Genomic DNA, 12175 nt, shown 5'->3' on the forward strand with positions numbered 1-12175 from the left:
CCCTTGGGACGGACGTGTGGGGTGCTGATACCTTCCCCGTGCGTAAATACAACTCCCGAACCTTTCACTTAAAAGTTCGTAGATCGCGTCTTTTCCGGTTTTTCCGACGTTTTCCTCAAATAAACGTTGGTGGCGACTCCGCGCGTATTCCTTTCGTGGAACACGCATCCCGCAAGTCACGCGTCGCCCTCCCGCCGAAGGGTAGGTTGCGACAGTTACTATTTTCCTACTATCCGTTATGAACATTTGGTTTATCATTGCTCATTGGGAGACGACCTAGGATCACTTCCTAGTTACTACATTTTAATGGTAATTTAATTTGGGTACGGCCTCGATCACTATTGGAAGAAGCGGATGATAGCTCAATTCAAGTCTATTCACGTTGACCTATGGAACATGGTGAAAAATGGAAATCACATTCCATATGATGCAGAACAAAATGAAATCCCAAGGAGCTAGTGGACAAAGGAGTAGAATCTTAGATTCTTGCTCAACTTCGAGGCTTGGAATGTTCTATTTACACTCTCTTTGAATAAGACTACAACAAAGTTCATAGCTTTAAGAGTACCAAGAAAATGTGGGACACTTTAGCCATATCATATGAGGTAATGTCATAGGTAAATAGGAACAAACTAAGTCTCCTCACACATAAGTATGAACTCATTACTATGGAGGAAGGCGAAGACATACAAAGTATGTAAAGATGTTTCCAAACCATTCTAAATGAATTAAGGTCTCTAGGTAGAACTTATGATAACTAGGATCATATTGACAAAATCTTGAGAAGTTTGTTTAGAAAATGGAGACCATATGTAACAACGTTGAGGGCTCTAAAGAACCTTGACTATGTCCCTTGAAAAGCTTGTTGGAATCTTGATGGTATGTGAACATCAATAGGATGAAGAACTCAAGAAAGGAAATTCCCTAGCTCTTAGCATCCAAAAGACAAAGAAGGGTCCAGAGTCCAAAGATTCATCGTCCAACCCATCATCCAAAGCACTAAGTGCTGACAGCTCCTCTGATGGAGACTTCAAGGGAGAATTTGAGGAGGATGATAAGCTTTCTTTCATCTCAAGGAAAATTTGAAAGATGTGGAAGCACCAGGGAGGACCTAAAAAAGATGGAACTCACAAACCAAGAGGGGGGGGGGGGGGGAATTTGTTTGTAAATCAAATCAAACTTTAAAAAAATAGAGTTTTGAAAATGTTTTTAGCTTTTTTATCATCTCACACTTTTCTTTTCTCATCATCTTTCATCTGATCCCATTCTTTAGGTACTAATTCATAATTCAGTTCTTTAGTAGGAAAAAAGACATTTAACAATGGCATTCCATGTACCGGGATCAATTGGTTGAATAAAGATTTTCATTCTCTTTTGCCAAAAAAAAAATGTTCACCCTCAAACAAAGGAGGTTGATTTAAAGATGCACCCTCTTTCAAAGTGATTTGTTTGGAGCCCATCTTTAGAAAAATTGTGATCTTGAGTAACTTACAAGACTTAGCTTTGATACCAATTGAAAAAGATGATGGTACTCAACAAACCAAGAAGGGGTGAATTGATTTTTAAAACAAAATAAACTTTTAAAACCAGTTACAAAAACTTCTTTTGTACGGATTGGATCACAAAACTTTTCATAAACCAAACTCAATCAATACTTAATCAATCCACCCTTTACACGAGATCTTTCACTAGAGTTCTTTCTTTCACAAAGATATATTCTTGAATCTTTTAGAAAACTGATCAAGACTAGAATGAGAGAGGAAGATCATATCAAGAGAAGAAGTACACAACTTTTTTATACTGGTTTACTCTCTATCACTAGAGAAGCTAATCCAGTTATCTAATCCAAAACCAGAATTAGATTTTCACTATACATACAAAATCCTTACAAGCAAACACAACCAATCTATAGTTCCCACCTTGGAAAAAGAAACTTAGGCACCCAACATGAGGGTCCTTTGTGAATAAGAGCCTAAGAGAACCATACCCTTAGTCCAAACTAGAAACACCTACTCTAGCATGCCTTAAGCAATTCATGCACAGACAAAAATATGTGTAAAACCATACACTAAAACCAAGAGTAAAGGTAGACACAACCTGAATGATCCTTTTCACAAAACTTTGCTTGATTGAATAAGTGTTCTTCTTGAACTCAAGAAAGTGACACAACTCAATTATCACAAAAGATCTTCACAATCAAAAGACTTAAAAGCGTGAGTTACTTTTTCTAAGCAATTTTCTTCTCTTCTTTCTTGAACTACTAACAACACATGATCTTAGCTTATTTAGAAGCTTATTTCGTTGTGTTAACAAGCCGGTTATTTGTAGAGAAAACAATTATAACTACCTATAATTGATTAAATCTACAAGGTAATCGATTAATTCAATGAAGTAATATTAGATTGTCTTTTTTATTTATTAAAGTGTTCTTCCCAAAACCTGAAACCAGCTCAAGAACAATGTAAATGATTAGAAATGATTAGGTACTCAAAGTAATCAATTAAAGTATTCTTGTTCACTTTTGAAACACTTATAGAAATAGAAGTAATTGATTATATCACATGGTAATTGATTAAAGCAGAGACACCAGAATAAATTAGTCATTGTCTCAAAAACAATTGTGTAATTGATTACAATATGACTGTAATTGATTAAACCGATACATGACATAACTATGCAAGGTTAAGACAACTTGTGTAATCGATTACGATATGACTGTATTCAATTAAAATAGAGAGTTTTGCCTTTTGAAGAAATTTTCTAACTTCAGGAAAAAAAATTCTCACTTACTTGTGATGATGCATGACACACAACAGATATGATATGAACTAAGATGCAACATTCAATATAAAAACCAATATAAATGCCACTCAAAGGAGTTGGGCATGTAAAAGACAAAATATCTTCAAGATTTTCTTCAAGCTTCAAGCTTTAGTCTTCATGTTGCTCCCCTTATCTCTAATAAGTATAGTAGACATCAAGGATATAAACATGTTATGAATACACCAATCAAATCTCTATAACTCGTGAAAACACAACAAGGTGAGTAAATTCTAAATACAAACAACCAGAGTAACTATCAAACAATTAGGTACTCAAACATCAAGCATTCAACAAGGCAACAACAAAATGCATAGAGAAACATAGCAGAATCACAACTCACTGGCTAAAAGGTTCGACAAGGCTCTAATACCACTAATGGAACAACCTTCCTCGTTGTTAGGATGCCACTACTCTAAACTGCGTAAATTTCAATGTTAAATGAAAACTCTGTTAATTTTCTTATGAAAAACAAGAGTAATTTTTTTTTCATGATATATGTTCACCAAACATCGCACAGATACTTATATATATATATATATATATATATATATATTAACTCAATACACATTGTTGTGACCTGCCCTCCAGCGGGGGCGCGAAAAGGCCTCTCGAGCGGGCCAAGGGTGCGTCTTCCATCGAAGGAAAACGCGTGGAGTCGCCACCTGTTGGATCAAATGGCCTCAGAATAATTAAGAAGGGGGGTTGAATTAATTATTCCTAAACCTTTACTAATTAAAAATTTACTCTTCTAAGGCTTTTACTATGTTGTTAAGTGAATAAGGAGTAGAAGAGAAACTTAACCAAAAGTAAAAGCGGAAATTAAAATGCAGAGCGGAAATTAAAAGAGTAGGGAAGAAGGAGACAAACACACAAGAGTTTTTATACTGGTTCGGCAACAACCCGTGCCTACATCCAGTCCCCAAGCGACCTTCGGTCCTTGAGATTTCTTTTCCAACCTTGTAAAAATCCTTTTACAAGCAAAGATCCACAAGGGATGTACCCTCCCTTGTTCTCTTTGAAAACCTAGTGGATGTACCCTCCACTAGAACTGATCCACAAGAGATGTACCCTCTCTTGTTCTCAGTCAAACCCACGTAGATGTACCCTCTACTTGTACCACAAAGGATGTACCCTCCAATGTATTAAGACAAAGATCTCAGGCGGTTAAACCTTTGAAACTTTGTGAATGGAGATACAAAAGAATTCTCAGGCGGTTAGTCCTTTGAAATCTTTTGTATAAGGGAAAGGGAAGAATCAAAAGAATTCTCAGACTGTGTCGTTTTGAATTTTTTGACAAGGGAGAAGGGAGACACAAAAGAATTCAAGTGGTTAGTCCTTTGTTCTTTTGGAAAAGGGAGAAGAGAGACACAAAAAGAATTCAGGCGGTTAGTCCTTGGCAAATTCTTTTTGGCAAAGGGAGAAGAGATGAAAAGAATGAATAGCACAAGTTTTCAAGGTTTAGAAAACCAGAAAACTTTGGAAAGCTTTTTGGCACAAGGAAGAAGAAGAAGTTCAAAGAGATTCAAAGATTGGATTAATTGAAAAGATTAATTAAAATGCAAAACAAAGCGTTGCTTTTATAGACTCTTCATGTCTGGTCACGAGAACCATTTAGAAGAGTTATGACTTTTAGAAAAACTTCAAACCAATTTGAAAAAGTCAAAAATCATTTGAAGAGTAACATCTTTTGATTTATTCAGAAACAATCACTGGTAATCAATTACCAAATCAGTGTAATCGATTACACAAAGCTTTTTTGTGAAAGAATGTGACTTTTCACATTTGAATTTGAATTTCAATGTTCAAGCACACTAGTAATCGATTACCAAAACATTGTAATCGATTACAACTTTTTGAAATCAATTGGAACGTTGTAAATTCAGTTGAAAGCTTTTTGAAAACCATTTTGCTTACTGGTAATCGATTACAATAATCTGGCAATCGATTACCAGAGAGTAAAAACTCTTTGGTAAACATGTTTTGAGAAAAATCCATGTGCTACTCAGTTTTTGAAAAAACCTTTTCATACTTATCTTGATTAAGTCTTCTCTTGATTCTTGAATCTTGAGTCTTGAATCTTGACCTTGATTCTTGGAAGCTTGAACTTTGAAGTGTTCTTGATTCAATCTTGAACTCATTCTTTGATTATCATGAATTGACCTTTGAGCTTTTTGTCATCACTTTTTTTATCATCAAAACATCTTTGAATCAATCTTGATTCATCATAAAGCTTTGCTTCTACACCACCAATGTTTATTCAAGGAAAATGTACGAAAACCCAAAAGACGATGGTCAGCATATTTTGAAAATAAGGGTTCGGGAGTTGTTTACGCACGGGGAAGGTATTAGCACCCCACGTGCCCGTCACACGAAATGGCAGCCTCTAATCGAATGTGCAAGACATGACTTCAAAATTATGTATTTTCCCTTTTTTTTGTTTTTTTTATCTTTTTGGCTTTTTATGTTTTTTACTTTTTTGTAGTTGACAAGGGTGTTCCCCTCGCTCCTACGTATTCCTCAATTGAGGAAATCAGACCTATGTAGTTCTTTAGTAAGAACTGAATGTTGGTTAAGTTGTTTTGATCTTTTTTTGCAAGATTGATTTTAACCGCACAAAAGTCGTTTAAGGCATTGGACCTTTAAATGATCTTTTGATTTTTGAAAAGAGAGAATCGTTAAGGTGCTGGACCCTTTTGAACGATCTTCTCAATTTTGAAAGGTGAGAATTGTTAATGCGTTGGACCTTTAACGATCTCTTGTTTTTTGGAAGGGGAGAAACGTTAAGGCGTTGGACCTTTAACGATCTCTTGTTTTTTGGAAGGGGAGAAATGTTAAGGCGTTGGACCTTTAACGATCTCTTTTTTTTTAAATGAGAGAAACGTTAAGGTGTTGGACCTTTAACGATCTCATGGGGTCGACAAAAGTGGGGCTTTTGCTCCTACGTATCCTCAATTGCGATGAGGAAATCAGACCTACGTAGTTCTTCGTGACCGTTTAAGGCGTTGGACCTTGAAACGGTTTTCAAATGACCTTTTCGCGAGCAAAGCTTGATTTGTGAGTTGATTTTATCCTTAGTTTCACTTGGTTATTTCTCAACTCATTTAAGGGGAATTTTCAACGTAAGTGTCTGGTTAAAACTTGCCTTTTTTTATGATTAACCGAGGTCACGACATGAACGATTGGTTGAATTTTACTTTAAAGGCGATTAAACGAGATTACAAAACAAATGATCGGTTGAAATTCAATTTAAACATTGATTAAGTGAGATTATGGCTTAAACGTTCAGTCGAAACTCGCTTAAAACGAAGAAAGAGAATACCAAAAGTAGAAGAATGAAGATGAAGACATACAAAGCAAGAATGGACCCCTAAGTGTGCATAGAATGAATTCAATGCTTCAAAATCAAAAACTAATCGGTTGAAGATTGACAAATGATGAAGAACGGCGAAGAACGTCCACGGAGTTGATCACGGAAACGTCACCGAAGCGTTACGAAAGCTCCTCGGCTTTGATTTTCTCCTTCTTTCTTCTTCTTCTCACTAATTTAAAGTGAATTATGGATACCCAGGGTGCTGGCCCCTTCCTCTCAGCCTCCCACGCCCCTTTTATAGCCAAAATAGGGGAGAAGCTTGCCGCCCAGCTCGCCCAAGCAAGCTGGTTGCTTCGTGATGAAGTTTCCTAAGTGCACCCCCAAATTGATCAGTTCACCCCCATTTTTGTTTCCCTCAAATTGATCACGAAAATGTTACGGAAGCATTATGGAAGCGCCTCGGCCTTGATTTTCTTCTTCTTTCTCCTTATTTTCACTAATTTTAAGTGAAATATGCTTGCCAGGGTGTTGGACCGCTTCCTTTCCGCCCCCCTATGCCATTTTACAGCAAAATATGGTGGCCGCCCAGCTCGCCTAGACGAGCTGGGTTGCTTCCACCTAAAGCAACAAAATGCCCAGAATCTTCTAGATGGCCCCAATGCTAGTTACACCCCCCCAATTTGATGAGTTCACCCCCTATTTTCGTGTTTTTGGCTCATTTCCTTCCAAAACGTCACAGAACCATACGAATTATGCGGCGACGAGTGTTAAGCACCTCAAAGTGGTCAATTAAGGTCCGCATGCTGACAAACAATTGTCCCTGGAGGAAATTAGGGTATGACACACATCATTCACATGATGGAAAGTAAATTAGTTCATACATATAATTAAATATGTGATTGACATCCTCAATTCAAAAAAAAATTATAGAACTAGCTATAGAGGAGTTGATTAACAAAACACAACTCTATCCTAAAATAATTCCAATGTCATCACATCGGTTGGCAGCTCCAACAAAAGAATCTCACTCCATGTAATCTATTGTTGTCCATCTGCTCCCACGAACGAATGTTTGCAATCATCACAGGTACCAACCACACGGTACAAAAATTGCAAGGCTGAGTTTATTATAAAATAAATCAACACAAAAATCAAATGACCATGATTAGTAAGAAACCATTAACAAATACCATAATCTTACACAAATATCCATTAGTCCAACATACACACAACAACTAGTCATCATCTTTTCACAATTCAAATCAATCATGCTCAGTATGATGCTCGTACCTAACCTCAACTCTCAAATGCAATGCAGTACGATTCATCAGGAAATAGCCTGAGTGTGTCGAGGTCACCCTATCATGCAAAGAACCCCCCCCCCCATGGTGATTAGCCTGAGTCACAAGGGAGTTCCAAACCGAGGGACATGTCCCCAAGTACAAGTATTTTCCCTCATGAAAAACTACAAGTACTTACTAACAAAGTTTATACTATTTTCATGAAGTATGACACATAGGCATCATCAATGTACTGACCATGGATAATTAAAGATTCTAAGCCATCCTTCACTCTGAGATGCTTGAACTCTTTAACCAATCTATTTCCCCCACTGGGGATATCCAACTTGGTCACTGCACCCCCCATGTACATACACAACATACATCATCTCAATGTCATTATCAACATCAACATTATCTTATTTCGATGTCATTTTCAACGTCAACATCATTTCATCTCAAAGACATTATCAACATCAACATCATCTCATCTCAAAGACATTATCAACATCAACATCATCTCATTTCAATATTATCATCGATAACAACATCACCTCATATCACATTATCATCAATAACTTCATTCTCATATCAATATTATCATTAATAACAACATCACCTCATATCACATTATCATCAATAAGTTCATTCTCATATCTATATTATCATTAATAACAACATCACCTCATATCAACATTATCATCGATAGCAACATCATCAGTAATCACATCCCACACATACATCCATATAAATTTCATGTCTGAGATTCACACTTCATGGGTCTTCAAACAACATAAGTCTAATAAAATGATAATATCATTTATCAATAGCAGATGCATCGCATCCCATTAGTCAAAAACATTATTTTTCTTGAAAACCAGCATGCACAGGGATAGACATACATTCTCATAATTGGGTTCCCTAATCCCAATTATAGTATCAAAGCCATAAATTATAAGAAACTCCACTCACCTATCGTGAGCTCTTCGTCAACTCCTCTCTACATCGCTCAAAGGTCTCTCTCTTGTTCACGTTCGTCAGCCCAAACGTAGAGTTCTATATACCAAATTGAAGGCAATCTAGAATAAATTTCAAACACAAGGTTAAAAATAACATTTAGGGTCAAATACCCTCATCAAAATAAAAGAGGCTAAGGGGTTTCTGGTTCTACTACAAAGAGAAGTCATTTTGAAATTCCGATCACGCCAATTGGATCGGGGTTCAGCGAAGGTCATGAAAACAACATCAATTTTATAAAAAAAAGATAACTTTTACAACGTCTCATATTCAAGGGTTTTCAAAGGAAGTGTAAAAACATCCTATTACGGTACCCAAAACACAAGAGACACTAAGAGAAGCTCAAACTAACTGGGAGAAAGGCATAGAAGTCAAGATTACCTCAGAGAAACTACAAAAGAAAGGATTGAAAGCTTGTTCTATACCGAATCCTTGAGGTGGATTTTGAGGATTCCGCTCCGATTAAAGTGTTCCTCTAGGTGTGGTGGTTCGACGGTAGGCAGCGTTGGCTTGTGATGGCCACCGGTGGTCGTGGGTGGTCGAGGAGAAGTTAGGGTTTTTTGGGCAGAAATTTGAAAGAAAAGGAGCTCAAAATGTGTAATTTTACACTATTGGACGTATTTACAATCTGCAGATCTCGCTTAGCGAGCTCGTCCCGCTAAGCAAAAATCCACTTGTCTCGCTAAGCAAGTTTCCCTCTTGGATTGAGCATTGCGCTTAGTGTGCCTGTCTCGCTAAGCGAATTTCCCTCTCAGGTTAGGAATTGCGCTTAGTGCGCCTGTCTCACTAAGTGAGACATCCAAAAATGTTATTTGGAAATTCCCAACTATCAAAACATGCAGACTTGAGTCACGAAACCTACAATTCAAGTTTGAAGATGATCCAACGGTTAACGAGTCTGAGATTGTGGTTTTACCAAAACAGATTTAGGTAAAACTTGACATCTCACAGTTTCAACATAGGTCAACCAAACTCTACATAACCTAAAATCCACATCAAGAAATCACACATAGCAAATTAACACAACACCCGAACTTATCCAAATCAATCAAATAACAATAATTACATTAAACATCAATTTTAAGTTATCAAAATATTAGGTCGTTACATCCAAAACTGGTAGATGCAGACACACTCTATCAACAACTATCTTGATATTAGTGGCCTTTGAAATGTACAGACGTATGTTGTGGCTTAATTGTGCAAATACATTTGTTCATGCAATTTACCAAGGGATGAGCAATCTTCTTAAGAAAGATTGACATCAGCGGGATGCACTGGTAAGAGATTGGTAATGGGCGTCCACAGGTGCACCTTTTTCTGAAACATTATCTTTGGAGGTTCAACTTCTTGCAAATGGTCCCTTTTGTGTTTTACGAATAGATCTCGAGAGATAATGCTTTGAGAGATCTTTTTATCCTTCAACTTTTGCATGTGATGCCCTGCTTGAGTGAGGGTCACTTGTATAGATGGTCGAACTCGTTGTTGAGTTCTAGGTGCAAGCTAGTGGGGAGACATCTTGACAAAGATTAGTTGCACTAGACAAGTCCATTATGGGGGAGGAAGATGAACTATGGCATCTAATGACAGAGCCTTAAAGGCTTCAGATGGAGTGTGCTCATAGTCATGTTTCATCTAGACAGGTGCTTGGACAAATACAGTTTCCCTTGCCACAGGTTCAGAGGATAAAAGTGCAAAGAAAAGGGTCTAAAATGCAGGATTACCGTTAATGAATGCCAAAGGAAAGCTCTGAGAATTTGATAATGGTTCCTTTGGAGCAGCCCTTCAGTATCTATCTAGATGCAAAGGTGATTGAGGAGGACACAGTTGAGTGGACAATGGATGTTTGCAGAGGGTAAAGATAAAAGTATCATCCGCAAACTCACTATCTGATGATTGAGAGGTTAGATCCTCCTTGTTTCTAGTAAAGGAAACTGCCCATTCTTTATCTCCAATCTCTAGGTTGGCCTTGGTCTCCCTTGTTTTAATGCATCTTGAAATAGCAGAGAGGATGACAGGTGCCTGGAGTTCAGAGACTGGTTGGACTTCCTTTTCCCTCTTTGGTGTAGGGGCATCTATAGTAGCTTTTTTCCTCCTTTTTTAGGGCCACTTGAACCAAACCTTCATCATCTTCATCAATATTACTTTGGTTTTTCAACCTTTATAGGACTGCTAAGGTCATGGTCGGTGGATACGCAAGAGTGGATGCAACAGACTTATGTCTTCTTTTAGTCTTATGTCCCTAGCAAGAAGCTCTTATTCTTCCTTCTTCATCCTCTTGTGATTGTTTTCTATTATTTTTCTTTTCTATTGCTCAGCCATGATCTTTTGAGTCTTTCTCAAAATACCAAAGTTTTTCAGACCTTGGTCTTCATCAGCGATGGCCTTGGCTAGCCTCTTTTGTTTCCTTTTATGTATAGCATTCAGGTCCGCTTGGGGAGCCTCCTTCAAGCTTTGTTCTAAAGTAACCTTCATAGCTTTTAGGTTAGTCTTGCTAAACTTTTTTTGTTTAGCAAAAACTATGCCCTTGGCTTTTAGAGTCCTTGTCCATCTTGTTGAAAACATGGTATAATCCTTGATCCCACAAGAGCTTGTTGATGAGAGTTGTATATTAGATGTCGTCTAAACCACCTAAGACCTTTAGGTTCCTCAAAATATTGATGTATATGGTGTGTGGAAGGTCAAACGGAAGGTTCTCCATCAAGTGAAATAACATGAACTTATGGATATCAGACAAGGTTGCTTTGGGACCTGCTTTATGAAGAACACTCTTGTTTAGAATGTTGACCCATATCTTCGCCTTCTCACACATCAGTTTGTACACAATTGTCTTCTATTCATAAGTCTTGTCAATATTCTCTGATGCAATCCTCCCTAGGAAGGGACCAGTCACCAGAGCCATGAGCAAAAGGCTCCAAGAGGATTGGGCTAGAGCTACTGAAGAAGGCCCTAGGGTTCTCATGAACGTCAGGGTAGATTTCTGAGCACATGGGCCAAGGTTGGGTCCACTTATCTTTGTACATATTAGACTAGGATTTCATTATTTTTTAGCCTTGTATTTAGGGCTCCATAATGTAGGTCGGGTACCCTAGAAATGTAGGATTTTTTAGCCTTGTCATGGGGGTGAGCTTAGCTATTATAGGGGTGTGTAGCTAAGCTCTAGCTTCTCTTCTTAAGGAGGTGAGCTTAGTTATTAGAGGGGTGTGTGTAGCTAAGCTCTAGCTTCTCAAGGAAGCTTCTCAAGGAGGTGAGCTTAGTTTTTAGATGGGTGTGTGTAGCTAAGCTCTAGCTTCTCAAGGAAGTTTTCTCAAAGAAGCTTCTCAAGGAAGTTTTCTTAAGAAAGCTTCTAAAGGAAGCTACCTAGTCTATAAATAGAAGCATGTATAACACTTGTTGTAACTTTGATGAATGAAAGTCTTAAGAGATACACTTCAAAGTTCCACTTCTCTCCCTCTCTTACTCCTTCAATTTCGTGCTCCCCCCTTCTCTCTTTCTTTTCCTCCATTAAAGCATCCTCTTCAAGCTTCTTATCCAAGGCAATTCTTGGTGGTGAAGCTCCTTCTTCCTTGGCTTATTCCCTAGTGGATGGTGTCTCCCCTCTCCTCTTCTCCTTTGCCTTTCGCTGCATCTCCATGGTGAAAAATCACCATTGAAGGACCTCATTGAAGCTCAAAGATCCATCCTCCATAGAAGCTCCACAAGCAAGCTTCCATCAAGTGGTATCAGAGCACAAGAGCTTCAAGTG

This window comes from Glycine soja, chromosome 2, assembly GCF_004193775.1.
Source record: "Glycine soja cultivar W05 chromosome 2, ASM419377v2, whole genome shotgun sequence".
In the NCBI taxonomy this organism is placed as follows: Eukaryota; Viridiplantae; Streptophyta; class Magnoliopsida; order Fabales; family Fabaceae; genus Glycine; species Glycine soja.